Source organism: Tenrec ecaudatus, chromosome 6 (genome assembly GCF_050624435.1).
Source record: "Tenrec ecaudatus isolate mTenEca1 chromosome 6, mTenEca1.hap1, whole genome shotgun sequence".
Taxonomy (NCBI): domain Eukaryota; kingdom Metazoa; phylum Chordata; class Mammalia; order Afrosoricida; family Tenrecidae; genus Tenrec; species Tenrec ecaudatus.
Genome location: NC_134535.1, coordinates 125843049 through 125864941, shown reverse-complemented (window position 1 = coordinate 125864941; position 21893 = coordinate 125843049). Strand labels below are relative to the sequence as shown.

Here is a 21893-nt window from a genome sequence, read left to right as displayed (position 1 = left end):
TGATACCTGCAACCTCTGGGGTTTGGCCTTCGCTGTTGAATCCCCACAACTTAGCACCCACCAGCCTGTGATATTCCTATATTCTGCATCATTGCACATGACTGAGTGAGTCTGATAAGGGACTTATGGTCTAGTATTGAACTTATGGACTCGTCTTGGACTTCTGGACTTGATCTAGACTGGGCTGGGATATTTTCTTGATTTACATAACTAAGTGTTTCTGAATTTGTTTCTCTAGTCAACCCTGGCTGTGGTAGTTACATAATCTGGTGTCAATTTGGGACTCGAGAGGATTAAGAGTGAAGGGGGTGGAGTCCAGTCTGTCAATTAGATCATAGCCAATGAGGCCTCTCTGTAGGCATGGCATTCTCCTGAGAATTTTGGGAAATCTCATTTTTCCTCCTTGGAGGCAAGAGAGACTCAACAGTTGGAGACTCTCTACTGACAAGACTGTCTCCCTGTGAGACATCCCTGAAGAGAAGCCACATGGACCTACCCTGATGCATTCAGAACCCTGGACCTGAAGAAGCCGCGTGGAGACTCCTGCCAGCACTGAGATGCTTACAACACCACTGGATGCAAAGACTTTCTACCCACTGGCCTGTGATCCTCCTGTATTCAGTATCATGGCACGTGTTTCATGAGTCTGAAGAGGACTTCATAGATTGGTATCGGACATATAGGCTAATATCAAACTTATGGGCTTGGACTGGACTGGGTTAGGATGATTTCTTAATGTACAATTACCCTTTATATAAAACTCTCTCTTATACACATATGAGTTTCTATGGATTTGTTTCTCTAGTCTACCTGGACAAACACACTGCCTAACATAATAGGTAAATCTTTAGAGAAAGTAGCTGGGTTAATAGTTTCTTGGTGTTATGGAAATGGGGAATTAATACTAATGAGTGTAAGAGCCAGGGAATGTGAAATTAATGTAATGATGGATACACAACTCTTTCCAATATATTTGAATTATTGTATGATATGTCAATTGTAGGTCAATATATCAATAAAATGGTTAAATTAAAAAAATTGACTAGCTGAGAATATTAGTATAATTGATAAACTCCAAAAAAGGTTAACCAAGAAGAACAAAAAGAAAACTACTCTGTTAATGCTGTTAATGAAAACAGATTTATGACAATTAACACACATATTTTATCAAGGCTCTAAGAAATATGGAAGCAGAGTGTAGGTGGATATGTGTGGCACTTGAATGTGGGAGTGGAGGAAGTTTTCTTTAAATACCTCTCTCTCTACATATTTATATATTAAATTCAAAATTTTGGGTGAGCTCATAAAAATCTTATAACAATCCCTCATTCAATGGTATTAAGCACACTTGTACATGTTTTGCCATCAACATTTCCAAAACAAATTGTTTTTACTTGAGATCAGGTAGTATGGCAGGGGCCAGACCTAATCCAGGGATCATATGGTAGCCAACTAAAAAGGAGGGAGAAAGGAAAAAAGATAAGGCATGAGTAGTGGGGTACAGGGCACTAAGCCATCCAAGGGGAGGGTATTGTTTATATCTCCATAGGGAAAAAAGGAGTAGACTTCAAACCAGTGCTCTAAAATGTGAATGAATCATGCCAGCATGAAGCAGGGAACCAGTGGAGAGGTTGGAGGTGCCAGCCCAAATCCCAACTACATGGACACCAGCCCCTCCCCCCAAAAGAATTTATTTCAGAGCACAGTACTGAATGTGCAGCTCCTGGAGAGAGACATTTCTGATCAGAGCACACAGGAGCTAATGAAGGGGAGGAAGTGAGAATGGAGCATATGCATGCCCACGAAGCTTTGAGGATAATACTTCCACTCAGAGCAGCCAATCAACAGAGAGGATCACTTGGCCGGCCCAACTCTGAGACACGATATCCCTCACTGACCCATAGCCACACAGGGGACCAGGCTGGAGATACATTGAGGGACTTGCGTCCGATCTGATCCCACCAACTGAGGCAAAACACTAAGGGCATGCAACAGATCGGGAAGGGGAACAGAGCAATGAATTCCCCAGAGAATACCGAAAATAGACTGTGGGGCCAGGGCTTGGTGTCCCATCAGAATCTATAGGAAAACACTCCTAAAGGCCAACAAACAGTCCTTGAACTAACTACAAGATCTTCCTTCCTTCCTTCCTTCCTTTCTTTCTTTCTTATTTTATTTTATTACGGGCCCAAACAATTCTTATCACAATGCATACATACATCTATTGTGTAAAGTGCATTTGTACATTCATTGCCCTCATCATTCTCAAACATTTGCTCTCCACCTAATCCCATGGCATCAGGTCCTCATTTTTCCCCTCCCTCCCAGATCTCCTCTCCCTCATGAACCCTTGATAATTTATAAGTTATTATTTTGTCATATCTTGCCCTGTCCAACGTCTCCCCTCACCCACTCTTCTGCTGTCCGTCCCCCAAGGAGGAGGTCACATGCAGATCCTTGTAATTGCTTCCCCCTTTCCAACCCACCCTCCCTCCACCCTCCCAGTATCGCCACTCTCACAATTGGTCCTGAAGGGATCACCTTTCCTGGATTCTCTGTGTTTCCATTTCCTATCTCTACCAGTGTACATTCTCTGGTCTAGTCAGCCTTGTAAGGCAGAATTGGGATTCTGATAGTGGTTGGGGAAGGAAGCATATAAGAACTAGAGGACAGTTGTATGTTTCATCATTGTCTTATCAAACCCTGACTGGATCAACTCCTCCCAGAGATCCTTCTGTGAGGTATGTCCAGTGGCCTATTAATGGGCTTTGGGTCCCCATTCCGCACTCCCTACCTCATTCACTATGATATGATTAGCAATCTTTTCTTTCTTGTTAATTTTTGTGTGTCCTTGGCTTGTTCATGTTGTTGTTGCTTTGTTTTCTTTTGTTTTATTGCTTGATTTTGCTCTGTCTTGTTTTTGTGCATGTTATTATCTCCGCGAGTCTGTCTAAATAAGATAGGATGGATGAACAATCTGGAGGAGAAAACAACGGACCTCCAGTAATGGGAGGCAAGTGATCTAGGGGTATCCACATAATAGGAAGGCGAGGTATTTTGGGTACACATGTGAAAAGATGGGTGGATCCTAGAGTCAGGATGGCAGCCTAACTGTGGATGTCACTGAGCCAGTTTGACCTGTTCTCTGGTTCACTATAGAAACCCTTATCAGTAGGGAGCGAACCCACACTACAGGGACCAGACTAATGGCTGCAAGCCTTTAGGGAGAAGTAGCCCATTGTCCTTAACAGCAGGGAGTGGGCCCTACCTGTGGTGGGACCAGACAGGAGTCTGACAGGTGACTGCCTTCAGGGAGGTAACTTGACAATCATTTACCATTAGCTGCCAGGAATGTCCTAAGTCTAACATGTATTTGGGGAGATGACTTGGGAGAAATCTTTCTGTTTCCCACAGCTCATTATTACTTATGCATTGTTAGAGATTTTTTCTGCTCAAGTACCGTGACTGTACAGAGATGTACACTGTGAGACATGAATGATAGCAGTGTCAGAAACCTAGGCAAACAGAATGAAATTCTGCTGCAGAGAGTGGGAAAGGACAGGAATGTCATAGCAGAAACTACCGTGTTGGAGTGATGCGAACAATTACTCCATTAAAGGTGAGGGCGAATATAATCTGCTTGTTTCTCATTATTTATGCATCTGTGTCTTCACTGAGAGGCTTGGTTAGTGGTCCTTGGCTTTTCAGTTTGGAGGTTTGACTTTGGGTTGGGGCTTTGCTCTTCTGGTTGGCTCCTCTGGTTGGTTGGGGTTGCCTATTCCCATTCTGTCTATATGCACCTATGTGAATGTATGTAAAGGAGCCATTGAATAGGAGCTGCGACGGCGCAGTGGTTACTCATTGGCCTGCCATCTGCAAAGTCCGCAGTTTGAACCAGCAGTTGCTCCTTGGAATAAAGATGGGGCTTTCTACTCCAGGAAACACTTACAGGCTCAGAAACCCAGAGGGCCAGTTCTATCCTGTCCTCTAGGGTCTCTATGAATTACATTGATACGATGGCAGGGATTTTAGTTTTAGTGATCCATTGAAAGTCAGCTCAATGAAGGCAACCACTATACTTATCTTTTTATTTTTAATTTTTTCTGTGAATTAGGCAAAGGCTTACAGAACAGACAATCAGGTTTACAGTCCACAATTCAGATGTTTTTTGTTTTGTCTCCTTCATTGCAAGCTCCTGAATTGCAATGCATTTCCTGTTTGCAGTTCCTCCGTGAATTTCCTGTTTCCTTTTCTACTTTCCTGACCCTTCTGAACTCTGCCCTTGGGTACCAGCTGCCCCTTGGATCTTAAATGGCTGATTATAGGAAGGTGTGAGTACCTCACTAGTGTTATAGTTTCTCTTATATTGCTGTCTATTGTTTTGCTGAAAATTGAAGCACTGGGGTGAGCTGAGGAATGAGCTCACCAGTGTCTATCTGACCAGTCAGACTGCTTTCTTGGGTGGTTTTTAGTTTTGTTCCACATTTTTCTCTGATTCTGCCCAGGACCTTCTAATAGGTTCCCTTTCAGAGTAGTCAGTAGAGGTAGACAGGCAGCATCTACTTCATCGGGTCTCCACCTGTGGATCATGACCCTTTGGGGTCCAATAACCCTTTCATGAGGGTCACCCACTACATAACAGTAGCAAAATGACAATTATGAAGTAACAACAAAAACAGTTTTTGTTTGAGGGGTCACCACAACACGAGAAAGTTTTAAAACCACTACTCTAGTACTTCTGAACTCAGGATTAATTAGACTCATAATCAGATGGTCCATTAGTCCCTTGGATTAATTGGTTTTTGTACTGTTAGATTTATTTCACTTTTCCTTAGATTTGCATAATTCCCTTTTCCTTTGGATGGGGCCAGACTAATACTTGCATTTTACATGGCTACCCACGAGCTTTTAATTTGCTACTCACCAAAGTAGAATGCAGTATGTGTGTGTGTGTGTGTGTGTGTGTGTGTGTGTGTGTGTGTATGTATGAACTATGTTATGCCAAGTAGATGCCCTGGTAGTGTAATGGTTATTTACTGGGCTGCTAACTGTAAGATTAGCAGTTCAAAATCACCTGCCACTACTCAGGAGAAAGACGGAGCTTCCTAATCCTGTAATGGGTTGACCATCTCAGAGACTCACAGAGGCAGTGCACCCTGTCCTGTGGGGCTGCTCTGAGCCAGTGTTGACACACGATGGCAGTGAGTTTGGTTGGGTTTACATTTGGTTATGTCAATTTTCCTTTGTGTCCTCTGAGACTATGTTCCTGTTCCCCCAGGACCAACCACTCATTCATTCCCTCAAGGCATTTACATGTGCCTAAGAGTTTTCACAACTTTACTCCCCGTTTGTGCTCCCACATTCATGGATACATGCATTCATGGATAACGTATTTTCAGCAAAGGCAAATACACACAGATAGATGTTCCCAGTCAAATGTATGCATATTCATGAGTCTACTCCTTTTCTCCCTCCCACATCTGCTCCATCTACTTGTCAGTCCATGCATGAACTCATAGGTCATAGGTATTGCAGGATCGTGTATTTAACAGTTCTCACATCTATTGCTTTGAACTCTTGCAAATGTTCCACTGTGTGCTCTTGCTCCATCATTTTTTACCAACCTCCATCTCATCGTTCATTCCCCAGCATCCATTAACACTTATCTGTTCTGTAGACATTTACTTCCCCTCTCAGCCGTGTACCCCTCAATGAAAGTTTCTTTTAATGTGAAAATCTATTATTGACTTAAAAATTACAAGTTGCACACAATCTCTATCCCTTGTGATTGACTATTTTTTCAGCATAATGTTCTCCTTCATTAACATGAAATATTTCACAGATTCATTGGTATATTTTAAATGGTATAGAGTGCTATGTCTTAGCTATTTCTCTAGATGTGTACCAAGTGGAGGATGGCTTGTTATATAGCATGCCTTTTCCAAATTTGGAGGATATACTGTCATCCAGAGTGGTTTTACAACTTATAGTCCCACCAGCGGTGTATCAGGGCTCCACAGAGCCAGCATTGGTTGCTATTTCTGTTTTTTTAAACGTTGCTATTAATACTCTGGTAAAGTGATATCTCCTTGTTGCTTGATTTATTTTTTTCTATTTGCATCTCTCCAACGGAAAAGGATTTTGAGGGTTTCTTTATGTGTTTGCTGACTGTCTGAAAATCTTCATTGATGTGCTCTGCCCATTTACCAATTACATCATTTTTTCTTGTTGTCATGTGGGAGTTTTATACAAATTCCAGAAAGTCGTCTTTTATCTCATATATCACTGACAAAATTTTTCCCAAAATTTTCTCAAGATTTTGGATTTTTTTGGAGCCCTGGTGGAGTAGTGAGTTGTGTGTTCTGCTGCTAACCACAAGGTCAGCTGTTCAAGGACCTCTTTCTCTGTGGGAGAAAGATAAGGTGTTCTGCTCCTGTGAAGATTTATGGCTTTGGAAGCTCTGTGCTCGAGTCAGACTGACTCAATGGAAGTGAAAGTTTTTTTAAAGTTGGTTTTATGTCTAGTTTTTTTATCCATCTAGAGTTTGTTTTTGTAAAAGGTATAAGATGTGGATTCTGTTACATTTTTCTGCAAATGGATATTTAGTTTTGTCAGCTTTTGTTAAAGAATTTTGGCCTGTTGTCAAAGATCAGCTGTCTGCAGGTAGAAAGATTTATTTTGGATTCTTAATTCTGTTCCATTGGTGTGTGTCTATTGTTGAACTAGTAGCAGGCTGTGGTGAGCATATGGGGGGAAAGGTTATGAAAATGTTTTCACATATAACCAAACAGGTTGAAGGAATGACTGCTTTGGCTTTGGGGCTCAGGAGTACACCATAGTCTCAGGAAAACTAAGATGAATCAATTGGCACATCATTTTCCACAATGATTATGTTTTACATCCTACTTTGGTGGGTAGTCACTGGGCCTTAAAAATTCATGTGCAGTGTCCTAAGGTGCAATGAAGCATGAACATTGACCTCCACAACTGGAAGAATAACAAGATGCTGCCCAGCTACTAATGCCAACTGCTCCAAAAGTTCTTGCAGAGAGTGGAGAAAATCATGGAACAAAATCCAAAATCACAAAAATAACTAGGTTTACTGGTTCTTTTTTTTTTCTCTTTTCTTCTTTTACATTTTATTAGGGACTCATACAACTCTTACCACAATCCATACATATACATACATCAATTGTATAAAGCACATCCATACATTCCCTGCCCCAATCATTCTCAAGGCATTTGCTCTCCACTTAAGCCCCTTGCATCAGGTCCTCTTTCCCCCCCCCTCCCTCCCCATTCCCCCCTCCCTCATATGCCCTTGGTAATTTATACATCATTGTTTTGTCATATCTTGTCCTATCCGGAGTCTCCCTTCCCCCCTTCTCTGCTGTTCCTCTCCCAGGGAAGAGGTCACATGTGGATCCTTGTAATCAGTTCCCCCTTTCCAACCCACTCACCCTCCACTCTCCCAGCATCGTCCCCCACACCCCTGGTCCCGAAGGCATCATCCACTCTGGATTCCCTGGTTCTATAGAGACTGGAGGAACTGCTGAAACAATGGCCTTTAGTTACCTTTCAGGCCTGAAACTAAACTCATCCCCTTGCGTCAATGTTCAGTCAAACAACAGACAGGTCTACAGAAGGAACATTAGCATAGCAAGGTGAAGAAATGGTGTGGAAACCATGTCTGCCTCCCCCAGCGTCAGAAAGGAGAGTGGGAATCCAATTCCCTATCTGTCCAAGGATAATTGCTCTGAGGCAGAGGTTAGACACACCTCCACCTCCATCCTTCTTTTTCCTATTGTGACACCAATCGTCCCTCCGTGGCTTTCTACTTCTCTACTGGGTTTGCTCATCTGTTGCACAGACCACATTTGGGATTATGACAGTTTCTGAGGAAAGTTAACTGGTTACAAGTGCTCAGGAACAGAAAACTTTAAGGATATGAGTGTGTATATAGCCACAGCTAAGTTGAAAAGTACTAAGTACTTCTCTCTGGCTGGTGTTTGACCTCTCAGGCATGGGATCCTCTGCCTCTGCCCTGCTCAGGAAATCATTACAAAAATACTTTATTGTTGACAAATGTCCACTCTGTCTGTAAGCCAGACACCTGCCCCCAGGTTCTCAGCTTTCTTTATTATGTGGACCAGGAAGCTGTCACCATGGCTCTTTCTTCATGGCCCCTGCTCCTGCTTCTCTACACAGAGATCCTGGATGAGTTTGGCTCCTTCTTTTTCTGGTTATAGGATTCTTTTTCTTCCTTTGAAAATGGCTCAGTTTATACCCATAAGAGTAGTAAAACTGATTAATCACAGAATAAGTGTCTTTTAACTTTGTTTATATGATTGCACCAAGTCATTTCACAGGAACTATGAACACTATGGGTGAGTCACATTAAGTATCACTGTAAGAGGTACACACTCCTTAGAATAATCAATGAGTGAAGATAAAAAGGGCAATATTTAGCCACCACCAAAGTTAAGTAGAATTAGGAAAGAAAGAAACAGAAACCAGAAACGCAAAGAGGAACAGGGATAAGTGATGTCACATTGTGGTGATTGCAAATAATGGCATGCAACAAAATGTGTATGACTTATTGAGTGGAAAACTGATTGGTTCTGTAAATCTTCACCTAATTCACAGAAAAATACAAAGGTCTTTTTTCTTTAGAAAGGTAACAATATTTTTTCAGTTTTATTTTTTAAAATGTGCATATTTGATATTTTTCAGGACTTTGAAAAATCATCAATTATTTATGTTTCTCGTGTGATTTTAATATGCACAAGGAAGAAGAATAAGAGTATGAATATTTCAATGCACAAAAGAGGAACCTTAATGTAGGTTTAGGTATCCACAATGAAATATTTTAAGTTTAAATAGAATTTAAAGCATAAAGAACATTAACATAATAAAAAGAACAAATGAAAATATAAATCTTAAGCGACTGAAATATGCAGTTATATGAAAACAAAGAAAGCACCAAGATCGCTTCTCGGCCTTTTGGCTAAGATCAAGTGTAGAAAGCACCAAGAAACTCACTGCTATGAAACCAATTTTCACTCACAGTGATCATATAGGACAGGGTAGAACTGCCCCTGTGGGTTTCTGAGACGGTAACTCTTTACATGAGTTGAAAGCCTACCCTTCCCCCCATCAAGTGGGTATTGGTTTTGAACGGCTAATCTCATGGTCAGCAGTCCAAAGCATAAACATTACACTACCAGGGATCCTCGTATAGCATGTAATATGTGTAATATTTGGATGTAGTAGTATTTTAACCATTGTGAATAATAGTTTATTCATTAAATAGGGTTGAAAATGTAACACTGGGTGGAAAAATAATCACACACCCACTTAACTCACATTGCTACACTTGTCCTAAAATAAATTGAATTGAATCATAGGTACATTAAATGTTACTCCGCCATAGAAAGAAATGAATCCTCATACAGTGAACCACATGGATGAACTTTGAAAACATTATGTTCCATAAAAGCCAATAAATCTCATAGATATATAGACATAGGTGTGTATGTATGTAAACATTAATTCATAAAAATAGAGCTATTGGGCTATGTACATGTATTTATATGACAATACATTGAGGTAGTAGATGGGCTTTGGACCTCTGCTCAAGCCCTCCCTCAATGCAAAAACACTCTGTTCTAACAACCTGCCTTCTGTGATGCTCACCCTCCCTGCACCATAACTGAAGACAAAATGGGTGCATAAGCAAATGTGGTGAAGAAAGCAATGGTGCCCGGCTATCAAAAGATGTAGGGTTAGGGATATTAAAGATGTGAAGTTAAACAAGCAGCCATCTAACAGCAAAGTAACAAGCCCACATGGAAGAAGCACACCAGCCTGTGTGACCATGAACTATTGATGGGATCAGTTATCAGGCATCAGAAGATCAAAGACAAAGAAACAAAAAACATTATTGAGAATACGGGGATTCAGAGAGACCCATAACCGATCTGTAGACAAGGGACATCCATCACAGAAGAGTCACAAGGAAGGAAGGAATCAACCATGGGGCAGTATAGCTCTGAAGAAACACACACTATTTCTTTGGTTCCTTGAGGTTTCCTCACCCCCCCGCTATCATGACCCCAGTCCTGCCTTTCACTTCTGGCTACACAGGAGCATGTACACAGGTACAGATAAGAGCTCACGACACATGGAATCCTGGTCATATAAACCGCTCAGGAACAGAAATAGGAGTATCAATACCAGGAGAGTAGGTGGAAGATAGGCAGAGGAGGGGAGGAAGGGGGAACCTATCACAATGATCGTCATATAACCACTTTCTGACAAAAGTATTCACAAATGTGTTATCTGTATTTTCCACACACACATGCACGCGCACACATACACACAAGAGCAGCTAAATATGCTGCTCATGTACAATCCAGCATTTGTATTCATCATAGTATTTGTCTCTATTGATTCAGATTTAGGATAATGGCTTAATGGTAATCATTATTAATTTATAAATTAGATTTTATCTCTTACACTGACCAATGTCTCCCTAAACCCACTTTTCTGTTGTCTGTTCCCCAGGAAGAGGGTTATATGTAGATCATTGTAATCGGTTCTCCCTTTCAACCCTACCTTCCCCTTCCCCTCCTGATATCTCTACTCTCATCATTGGTCCTGAGGGGTTATCAGTCCTGGATTCCCTGTGTTTCCAGTTCTTATCTGTACCATATACATCCTCTGGTTTAGCCAGATTTGTAAGGTAATATTGGGATCATGAAAGTGGGGTGGGGGGAGCATTAAAGAAGTAGAGGAAAGTTGTATATTTCATCCGTGCTACACTGCACCCTGATTGTTTTATCTCCTCCCCAAAACCATTCTGTAAGGGGTTATCCTGTTGCCTACAGATTGGCTTTGGGTCTCCACCCTGCACTCCCTGTCATTCACAATGATATGATTGTTTGTTCTTTGATGCCTGATACCTTATCTTATGGACACCTCATGATTTCAAAGACTGGTGTGCTTCTTCCATTTGGACTTTTTTCTTGGCAGCTAGATGACTCCTTGTTTATCTTCAAGCCTTTAAGACCCCAGACACTATATCTTTTGGTAGCTGGGCACATCAGCTTTCTTCACATTTGCTTATACACCAGTTTTGTTTTCAGCAATCATGAGAATCATGGAATGCCAGTGTAGTAGAACCAAGTGTTCTTGCACTGAGGGAGTACTTGAGTAGAGGTCTAATGTCCATCTAATAACTTCATACTAAACCTATAAATATATGGGCACAGATTTATTTCCCATCCTCATATATGAATATATTTACATATGCACATGCCTATATAAATGCCCTTTGCCTGCTAGTTTTTTTCCTCTACTTCTCTTTACTTTCCTCTTGTCCCACTATCATGTTCAGCCTTCATTTAGGTTTCAGTAATTCCTCTGGGTTACATTGCTCTTGATCAAGCCCTATCAGGCTACCTACACCCTTCTCACCATTGATATTGGATGACTTGTTGTTCCCTTTTCCCTGGGTTTGTTAACACCTACTTCCTTTCCCATGCCTTCCCCTCTCCCCTGTCCCCCCAACCCCGAACAATTTGTCCCATTCTTTTCTCCTCCTGCTTGTTTATCCTTGTCTATCTTACACAGACCTGCAGAGGTAACAATATGCCCAAAAAACAAGACAGCAAAAGAAAGCAATGAAAAAAAGAACACAAGACAACAACACAGCAAAACCAATGACAAAAAAAAAAAATTGAAAGAAAAGCCTGTAAATTGTTCAAGGTCTGTTTGTTGTCCTTTACCATTGTTTTCTGGTTGAGTCTAATGGGGTGCCACGCCCTGGCCCAAAGTCTGCTTATGGTGTTCCCTGGAAACTCGGTTGCTCTGTTCCCCTAGCAGTTCTCTTGTACTCCCTTAGTGTTTCTCCTCAGGGTGCTGGGTCAGATCGGGCACAATTCCCACACTGTGGCTCCAGTGTTGTTCACCGCAGGGCTATGGGTCAGTGAGGGACATCAGGTCTCATAGTGTGGCCAGCCCTCCGGTCCTCTCTGTGCTTTGGCTGCTCTGAGGGGGAATATTGACCTTGGGTCTTGATGGTACAGCATGTGCTCTGCTCGCTCTTCCTCTTCCTGCCTTTGCGGGTTGGATCTTAAATGCTTGAAAATCATCATCATTCAAGGGGAAAAAATGGTTTCTCTTTGGTTGGAGAAGCAAAGGAAAGATAAAAGTCAGAGATCCCAGAAGGAGCTGGAATGGGTGTTGAATTGCTGACCTGAACAACTGCCTCATTTGTCATGAGACCAGGTGAAGCAAATGATGCCTGACTACCATCACTGTCCAACTTGTTAAAAGAGTTCTTTGACGAATCCCGAGAAAAATGGGTAATGTATAGAATAGAACATCAGAGTCTCATGGACTCCATTCATTGTGGCGGCTGGATGATCAACTGAAGCTGTGACACTATTGTTCTCTGTCAATCTTTATACTTTAAATCTTAAGCTGAAACTGTCTTTTTTAAAACAAACAATACATGAACTAAATTAAAAGACAAAGTTTTTTAGTAGTACATTTGTGCTACTAAAGATGAAATAATTTCGAAAAAGTATGGTGATACAATTGGAAAAATTTAGCAATATTACTGAGTTTTACAGGCAGAAAATGTGTAATTGGTATATGTTAAACCCTCTATATTCATATCTTCACCAAAAATTAAAGAAAAAGTGAATTACAAGATTATAATTATGTATTATAAGATTATAAGACAGATAAGGGGGCCCTGCTGGCAGAGTTGGTAACGAGCTGGGCTGCTAAGAGTAAGGCTAGTAATGTACAACCACCAGCTGCTTCCCCAGAGAGAGATGAGCTTTCTACTCCCCTAAGATTGACAAGCTCAGAAACCCCAGGGAACGTTCTTTTCTGTGTTATGGGGGCACTGTGAGTTAGAATCAACTCACTGGCAGTGCGTATGGTTTTGAGAAAGACAAAGAATACAGGTGGGGGGGGTGTCTTCAAAAATTTTTGAGAAAAAATGCAGTTAAAAATAAAAACTATAAACTTATCTTTCAACATAAGCACCACAAAGGTGAGGACAATTTTGTTTATGATGATACCAAACATTTCATTTATCCCTAAAGAAGTGAGATATCCTGGGAATTTAGCAATGTCAATACCATATTTTTCTACATGTTTGACTGAAACAAAATAGGCGCCCTTTCAATATTTTTTAAGATTAAGAAGTAAAAGGAGATCAGAAAGCGCCACATCAAGACTTTCTAGGTCAGCAGTTCTCAACCTGTAGGTCATGACCCCTTTGGGGGTCGAATGACCCTTTCACAGGTGTCACCTGATTCATAACAGTACCAAAATTACAGTTATTAAGTAGTAACAAAAATAATTTTATGGTTGGAAGTCATGATAACATGAAGAAATGTATTAACTGTATTAAACTGTTTAAGGAAGGTTGAGAACCAATACTTAGCGGATACTTCCTGATTTCTCATCAAAACCTTTTTTGATTAGAGGAATGCCTATTTGTGATGGGAGGGTACTCTGGTGTAGTTTTCCTGGGTATTTTTCTGATAAAGCTTTGGAAAATATTCTCAATACATTCTCATAATTCACAAATGATTTTGGCCCCTCCAAACGCCAACAAGGAACATGCCATGAGCATCGCAGAAATCGTTGCCTTGACATTGGATCTTGACATTGGATCAAAAGTGGATTCACTTTTGCTTTGACTGGAGGATTCTGATTCTTGGTAGCCACTACTTTGGTGGTGCTTTGCCCTTGTGATTCTACTGGCTTAGCCAGACTTCATCTCCTGTTACAATTGTTTGAAGAAATTCTTCTGGATATTGATCCCACTTGTTTAAAATTTCCATTGAACCTTGTTCTTGTCTGCCACGTTCCCGTGCAGTATAAACTTTGCTCAGCTTTAATTTTTCAGTCAGGAATGTGTAGGTTAAAGTATATGAGATGCCTGTAGCAGGGCTATTGCTTCTGCCATTAATCACTCATCCTGTCAATTAGAGCAAGAACAAGATTGTTTCCTAGCAAATTGATGTGGATGAGCTGTCATTGTGGGCTCATCTTCAACATTGTTGAGTCTTCTCTTTAAAGAAGCCATCCATTTGTAGACTGCTAAATTCTTTGGAGTGTTGTACCCATAATATATCTTTAACGAATGACTTCACGATTCATTTACTCAAGCTTCACCACAAATTAGACATCTGTTCCTCACTCACCTTTAGCAGAATTCATGTTGCTCTCAAATGGGGGTCCTTTCCATGCTACTTCTTATCCTTTCTTCGTGACATAAACTAGTTAGTACACGTTTATTTTGGTGCAAAAATTCGAAATTCATTCACATTTTTTCGTACTTTGCAGCGTCTATGAGCATATTAAAACATTTTAGGTTTGCTTAAAATATATCACAGATTATCATAAAAGTCTCATTCTAGAACATTCTACTATAAAATTTTCCATCATGATCTAACATGCTCTCACCTTGCGATAAGGAAAAAATGGAGTCCTTTCTTTGGAATAATAGAATTTCTTTCAGTCGTCCATGATGTTAGTAAGGTCATTTTCATATCTGCACATGACTGACAGTTCTTAAACTTATCTTTATGTAAAATAAAATAACATTTAGCTTTTAATTTTGAGGAAGCAGTTTGTCTTTAGGTGCATCAGTGCAGGTACGTCTATGTCCATCATTGAAGGCTCTCTTCTTGGCCTGAAGCTTAAAGGGAATCAGTGAGCAGAACACCCTGTTACTGTCATTGTGGCAACCATCTAGGTACACTTGTTGAGTGCTAGTGGGAGAGATGCAACTATGAACAGACACACCGAGTTAGAACATTTTCCTTGGCACACATTGACTTGGTGCACAGAGGCGAGAGCTGACTGGTGTGAAGCCATGGGTTTGTGTGGACACCTGAATTTATACTCATGACAACCCACAAGTCCAAAGCTGAGGGAGAATGAGAAGGGGCCAGCAACTCTTAGGAGCAAGGAGTTATGTGTGGACTTCCACACTTGAAGCTGAATGCCTAAGAGTGAGAAATGTCTAATACTGAGATGTGCAGAATTCAAATAAATGTACAGAGAAAGATGTTTGACACAATGAACTAGTGTAAACTGCTCAAATGTGATGACTTGCTCTGGACTGAATATTGATTATGGATAGCAGTATTCAAAGCTCCAACCAGAAATGTGAATTCTTCCCATCAAGAAGTATTTTTTTTCCTCAGAGGCTTGGATTGATAGTGATGGGAAATTTTGAAATTGAATACCCAAAATGGGGCAGATAGATGCATGCAATGGCTTACTTACAAACTGGTGTGGGTGTGCTTACAATAAAAAATTAACAGGAGGTAAATTAATCTTTCATGTATGAACGGACAATGGGTAAAGGAGCTAGGGGGTGGCCTGCAGTACAATGAATTATTCAATATGGCTCTTCCGGTCAAAGTCTAGGTGCCCCTGGTGGTGGGGTGGTTATATGGGGGGTTGCTAACAGAAAGGTCAGCAGTTAGAATCCACCAGTGGGTCCTCAGGAGAAAGATGAGGTTTTCTATGCCTGCAGAGTTACAGTCTCTGAAGTCCACAGGCCAGTTCTACCTTGTTCTGTAGGGTTGCTTCTGGTAATAACGGGTTCTAGCGCAGTGAGTTTGAGAGTTTTTTGTTGTTGTTGTTGTTTTGTTTTGAGTCATAGACTCTGTGACTTCCACCACAAGGTTTTTTTTCCTGTGGGGTTTGAGTAGGAGAAGGTGGGGAAGATATTCATAGGATACGTGTTGAAGTTGTGAATGATTGCCAAGAGGACTCATTGTGACTTCCATGCTGTTGTGCATGAAATGAATGATCTGAGACACAGGTGAGAAGGATTACACTGTCCGCAAGAGCGAAGAGCCAGGAGGGGACCTTGTCCCTGTGCTCTGACCCTCCTGCATCCAGAGTTGAGTTGAAACCAGACGAGTGGCAGATGAGCAGCAGCAGCACAACCAACAGTCAGAGTAAGCGCCAGCATGCAGGCCTTCCCAGCCCACAGAGCAAACAAAGCCAAGCACCATTAGGGATGAGGCTGCTTTGTGGAGTTGGGTGCTTCCAGATACTTAATTGGGGGAGCTAGATTTACTGACCCTGAGATTTAGAGCTAAGCACCTTAAGCTGAGTCATTTGGTAAACAGACTTGCCCTTGGGCAGCCTTGGAAACTCTAAAGGAACTTTGTAAGACTGCTGGGGCAGAGCAGATGCCAGTGGGCTGTGAAACCACAGAGCACTGCCTGGAGGCATGGCTGAGAAAGACTATTTGTCACAATAATTGAATGCTGAGCATTTGTGACCAGCTAACATCCTTAATAAACCACGTAACCAGTAATTTAGCCTGTGAATGTGTGTGACCTTTACAATGCTTTTTTGTAAAACTTAACTGAGGAGCACAGAGTGCTTTGGGTGGGATATGTGGAGGATGGAAGGAAGCATGTATGATCTTTGTCTCATAGCAATTTGTCTTAAGCAGCATAAAAATTGTAAACACCTTTGAACAGATCCAAGAAATCACATGTAAGACTCCAACATACTGGTAGAGAAATGAAACAAGACGTGAAAAGCATAGGAAAGATATATTTGTATCTTGCAGGATTTTGGATTATGAAGAGGCTAATTATTCCAAAATAAACTAAACATTTAACACCATCCCAGTACATATTTATATCAATCCTTTATGGAAATTGTCAAGTTTTTTCTAACATGCATATGAAAGTCGGGAACAAATTAAGAACAAAATTAGATGACTTAAATTACTGAAATATAAACAAAAATACTACTGGGTTGCAATTATTAAGGCAGTGAAATATTGGTATAAGGAGAGAGAAATAGTAAGTGGCACAGATTTTAGAATCCAGAAACGAGTTCACCGGCAAATAATCATCAAGTTTTTGATAATGATTCCACTGCAATTTAATGCAGGAAATATGATTTTTGAAGTTAATGGTGTTTGGTTAATTAAGTAGGCATATCAATACAAATCCCATGATGTTTTTCTCATCTCACAAGCCAAAACCAATTTTACAAGGATAGAAATTCTAAATGAAAAAATTAAAACAATAAATCTCTGAGGTCAAGTAGTTGAAGTAAATGTGTGGTAGCTTCGGACCGGCTACCAATGATTCTGATGTCAAGAGGTGCTAGAGGAGATTAGACCTCCCTTCTGGTGCTTCCAAGACTGTGATTTTGAAAATATATATATTTTTTCATTTCTAAATTTATTATTAATTGGGAATTAAGGCACACATTATTCCAGAGTTCAATCAAGCCGAGCATGAGTGTATAATCACTGTAACAATCAATTTTTCAAACATTCTCCTTCTCCCTGAATTCCTCGACCCCATCCTAACCTTCACAAGACAGTGAGCTTGAAGGAAGTACAGTGCTGCCCTTCCTCCAGGGAAGTGGCTGGTGGGATAGAATTGGTGATTGGCAGTCATATGCTTACGCAATGGGCTACCAGACTCTATTCTTGTAGTATGTTATGTTTTTTAGAGAAACACATACAGGGCTAATGAGTTATGATGCAAAAAGCAAAACCTATATTATATAATAGTTAACAATGTATCTTCAACCAAATATACCATCAAGACAGTGCCAAAGAGGGAGAGAGAAAAATTACAGTGCATATCATCTGACAAAGAATTGAAAGCTAAAATCACAAGCCTCTTAAAAGCTGACATGGAAACGACAACTTAATAGAAACAGGACAAAATAAATTGGCATTTCAGAAGACAGAACCCATTACCATCAAAATAGAAAATGAGTGTGTCTACTTATCAGGGATATGCAAAACAAAACCATGACAATATGATACACCTGAAAGAATGGCCAATATGAAAAAAATATTTGCCATATCATGTGTTGGTGAGGGTGTGAAGCAGCTGGAATTTTAGAAATCTTTGAAGTGTATTATAAGAAAATAGAGCATATTTTAATATAGGGTCAAAATGCGTTTAAATAAATAATGCATTATATTCATAAAAGAATATAAAGAAAACAGCATTTTCAGTTATTGCTATTGAAAGTTAAAGCAGATGAACATTATTCTCTAAGGTAATTAGGAAATATATATTAGAATCTCTCAAAATGGCTGTCCTAAGAAAAAAATGATGATTTTATAATAGATCAGTGTAGACATACCTAAGAATTTTGTTGATTAGAGCATTATTAGTGAAAACATAAATATTAACAAATGGAACAAGAAGAGAAATTAATATCCCATAGTATATTGAATTACTGGCAATTATAAAATGGCATAAAATATATTTGATTGGAACAAAGAAATTTAAAATAGCTGATTAATTTTTAAAGTAGATAGAAAAAGGTATAGACCAGTAATTCTCAAATTTTCTAATGCCATGATCCTTGAAAATAGTTCCCCATGTTGTAGGACCCCCCCCCCCACAACCATAAAATTATTCTCGTTGCTACATTATAACTCTAATTTTGCTACTGTTATGACTCAGGCTACCCCTGAGAAAGGGTCATCTGACCCTCAACATGGTTGTGACCACAGGCTGAGAAGCGCTAGTGTACACCAACTTCATATATATGTGCCTGCATGTGTGTTGTGTGTGCAGAGACTGAAGCACGCTCTCTATTTAAATGAAACTTCAGTGTTTACCCAATTTTTAAAAGAGTTTTGGAAACACTTCCTACTTTTACTGTAGCGACAACATGTAACTTGTCCCAGGCTCATCAAAAACTTAATGCTGTTGGTACCACGTGATGGTTGACAATTCATAGCTAGTTTAGGCCAAACGATGTTTACTAGAAGAGTGGAATTTAATAATACATTCCTACAAGCATTATCTTTGAGGAAGAAAGGGCTTTTGGAGAGGTGGATTTTTCCTGGTCCGGTGAGATCTATATTCTCTGCTCTCACAGATACAGAGGCTCCAGGGAATCAGCACACGACGTGTGTATTTCATTTTCAGAGGTGACCACTTCTCAGAGAGAGCCAGGTCTGGTAATAACAGCCCTCACTGGCACAGGGCCCATCCTCAAGGAACTGGAATTTCCAAGACATTTCCTAAGGGAGTGAGGAGCAGAAATTTCCTACTACTGTTGGCAGGGGTTGAAGATGAAGATTCAGAGTTGAGGAGCAAGATGAAGATTCAGAGCTGAGTAGCTTGAAATATGGAGAAGAGATAGAGAGATGGGAAAATTACTGACATGGTCAGGAGCAAGATTAACATGATGAATGGCTGAGTCTATCACCATGATGATTGAACATCCGTATTTTGGAACTTAAACATGGCTATCTGGAACCCTTCAGGGGCAGGACACCCTCAGACATGTACGAACTGAGGGAGTCGCTGAGGAGAAATTCAAGAGAAGGACGTTCACAACGACAGGGCTCTTCCTAAACAGCAGACCTTATAGAACGTCAGGAAGTCTTTGTGTGGTACAGTGGTTCATGGTGTTGGCTGCCCATGGAAATACTGGAGGTTCAGTGCTGCACAGACAAAGGCCTGGTGTGTCCTTTGTAAAGAACATCCGTTGACAATGTTGAGCATGGCTGTGCTCTGACACGATGGCCTCACCATGAGGGTGAATCAATTCACCACTGACTGTACTTGTATTTGTTTTTCTTTATTGAAGAGGAAGCCAGAGAACAAGGTCAAGTGTCCCCGTTGAGGCTGGGATGCACTGATCAAGAAGGTGCACCCTGAAATCTGCAAGACTAGATCCCTTTCCTGCCTTCAGCACTGCTATCAATGAACCCACGGACAACTATATTCGCCATTACTTTTCTCTGCACTGGGGTTGGAGGACATCCACACAAAAGGCAGGAAGGGAATCATCACACGGAGGAAGATAAGGGTCTGACAAGAACTCGGTGCTGGGGAAAGACTCCAATGAAGCAGACACGCACATGAGCTGTGGGTTTGTGGGGAAGTCAAACAACTCAAAGTCAGGCGCAGACTGCAGGTGCAGGGTCCACGGGAGCGTAACCAGAGTTCACATTGGGAGGATTTTCTTCACAAGTAGCAAGGTTTCCCTGTCTGTCCATACACACACATCATCACTATCACATGTGCCATCAAATACAGCAGCAAAACTTCAGAAAGTGTGAGCTCTGCTCTCACACCTAAGAAATAGACTTCTACTGGGCAACAGACTGCTTCCCCACTTAGCTTTCACATAACCTCAAGCTCCACTAACATATTATTCCTCTTTCTCTCAGACATACATGTTTCATATGTACACATGTACATATATATATACCCTCACAGACACACACACTCTAGATTACAGCCTAAAACTGTAGAAATACCAAATCCCTAGTGGAGAAAAACATATTAGTAAAACTAAGAAGTACAAATCTAGCACCCATCATGAGCCAGTCACTCAGCCATTGTTCATTATGGGAAAACCGACGTGGTCCGGGGGTCTCAAGGCTTGTAGATGTTGTGGAAGAGAGTTGGAACACAGACTCAGCTCAACCTGAGGACACACTTTATAGCTTCCTCACAATCCACTGCCAACAGTGGAAAACAGAGACGCTCGAAAACAGACACTGTTGAATTTCTTAAGGGGGGAATTAACAGTCACTGTCATGAAATTTCACCAACCCCCCAGACAACAAGACACTGCCCTCGGCTTGATCCTGACACGGAGGAACCCTAGATAGGCAGTATATTTTTGGTGGAGCTGATCTTCTCAACTCTCTCCTGTGGATCCTCTGAATTTAATGGCAAACCTTGAGGTTAGTAGTCCCTATAAGTGGTCACAATCAACAGGTCACTAATGATTATTGCTCAGGGCCCTGAGCTAGCCTGATAGAGCTCTACAGATTTTAGGAAGTAAAGCCAGGCTTACCTTGAGCACCTGCTAAGACCCCGAGGAGAAGAATAATAAGTCCCTGGAGAGCAGAGCGCCCTCTTATCATCATTGTGATGCTCATGTCCTCAGGTCGCTGCCTCCGTGTCCTCCAAGTAGCAAAGGAGTCCTCTCAGCTCTTCTCACGGCTTGTAAAGCACAGAGGGGATTTTATATAGCCCGTGCCCTGACATCACCATCTTCCCGAACCAATAGAAGCTCTATGAAACATCTGCATTGCCATCAAGGGCATGTAACAGTAGCTTTATGAAATGAAAACACCAATTAGATGCCGAGTCTAAAATATTTCCTTATATGAGATGCAAAAACTTCATGATGTCGGGTGTCATTCTGTTCTTGAGGCTGATAGAGAAAAGATATGAGCCAGTCAGTGCGCAGTGTAGCAACAATGAAACATACAACTTTCCTCCAGGTCCTAAACCTTCCTCCCACCAACCCCCACTATCCTGATCCCAATTGTACCTTACAAATCTGGCTAGACTAGAGGATGTACACTGGTCTAGATAGGAACTGGAAACACAGGGAATCCAGGGCAGATGATCCCTTCAGGACCAGTGGTGTGAGTGGCGATTCTGGAAGGGTGGAGGTAGGGTGGGCTGGAAAGAGGGAACCCATTACAAGGATCTACATATAACCTCCTCCCTGGGAGACGGACAACAGAAAAGTGTGTGAAGGGAGACATGGGACAGCGCAAAATATGAAAAATAATGATTTATATATTATCCGTGGTTCATGAGGGAGGGTGGAAGAGGGAGGGAGTGGGAAAATGGGGAGCTGATGCCAAGGGCTGAAGTGGAGAGCACATGTTTTGAGAATGATGAGGGCAATAAATGTACAAATGTGCTTTACACAATTGATGTATGTATGGATTGTGAAAAAAGTTGTACGAGCCCCTAATAAATGATTCTTTAAAACAAAAAACAAAAAAAAATAAAATAACCAAGCCAAAAAAATCTAAAAGGTAGAAAGAAAATTGGATTAGATACCAAGGACTCAAATAGAAAGTA

The 21893-nt window shown here is 40.9% G+C and overlaps 1 protein-coding gene and 1 pseudogene across 1 annotated transcript in view; one reads left to right on the top strand and one right to left on the bottom strand.

Annotated features, from left to right (window-relative positions):
• Nucleotides 1-21893, bottom strand: part of LOC142451656 (antigen WC1.1-like) — a 208777-nt gene that overhangs the window by 55857 nt on the left and 131027 nt on the right. The window lies entirely within an intron of this gene.
• On the top strand, nt 8988-9150 carry LOC142451990 (U2 spliceosomal RNA; annotated as a pseudogene).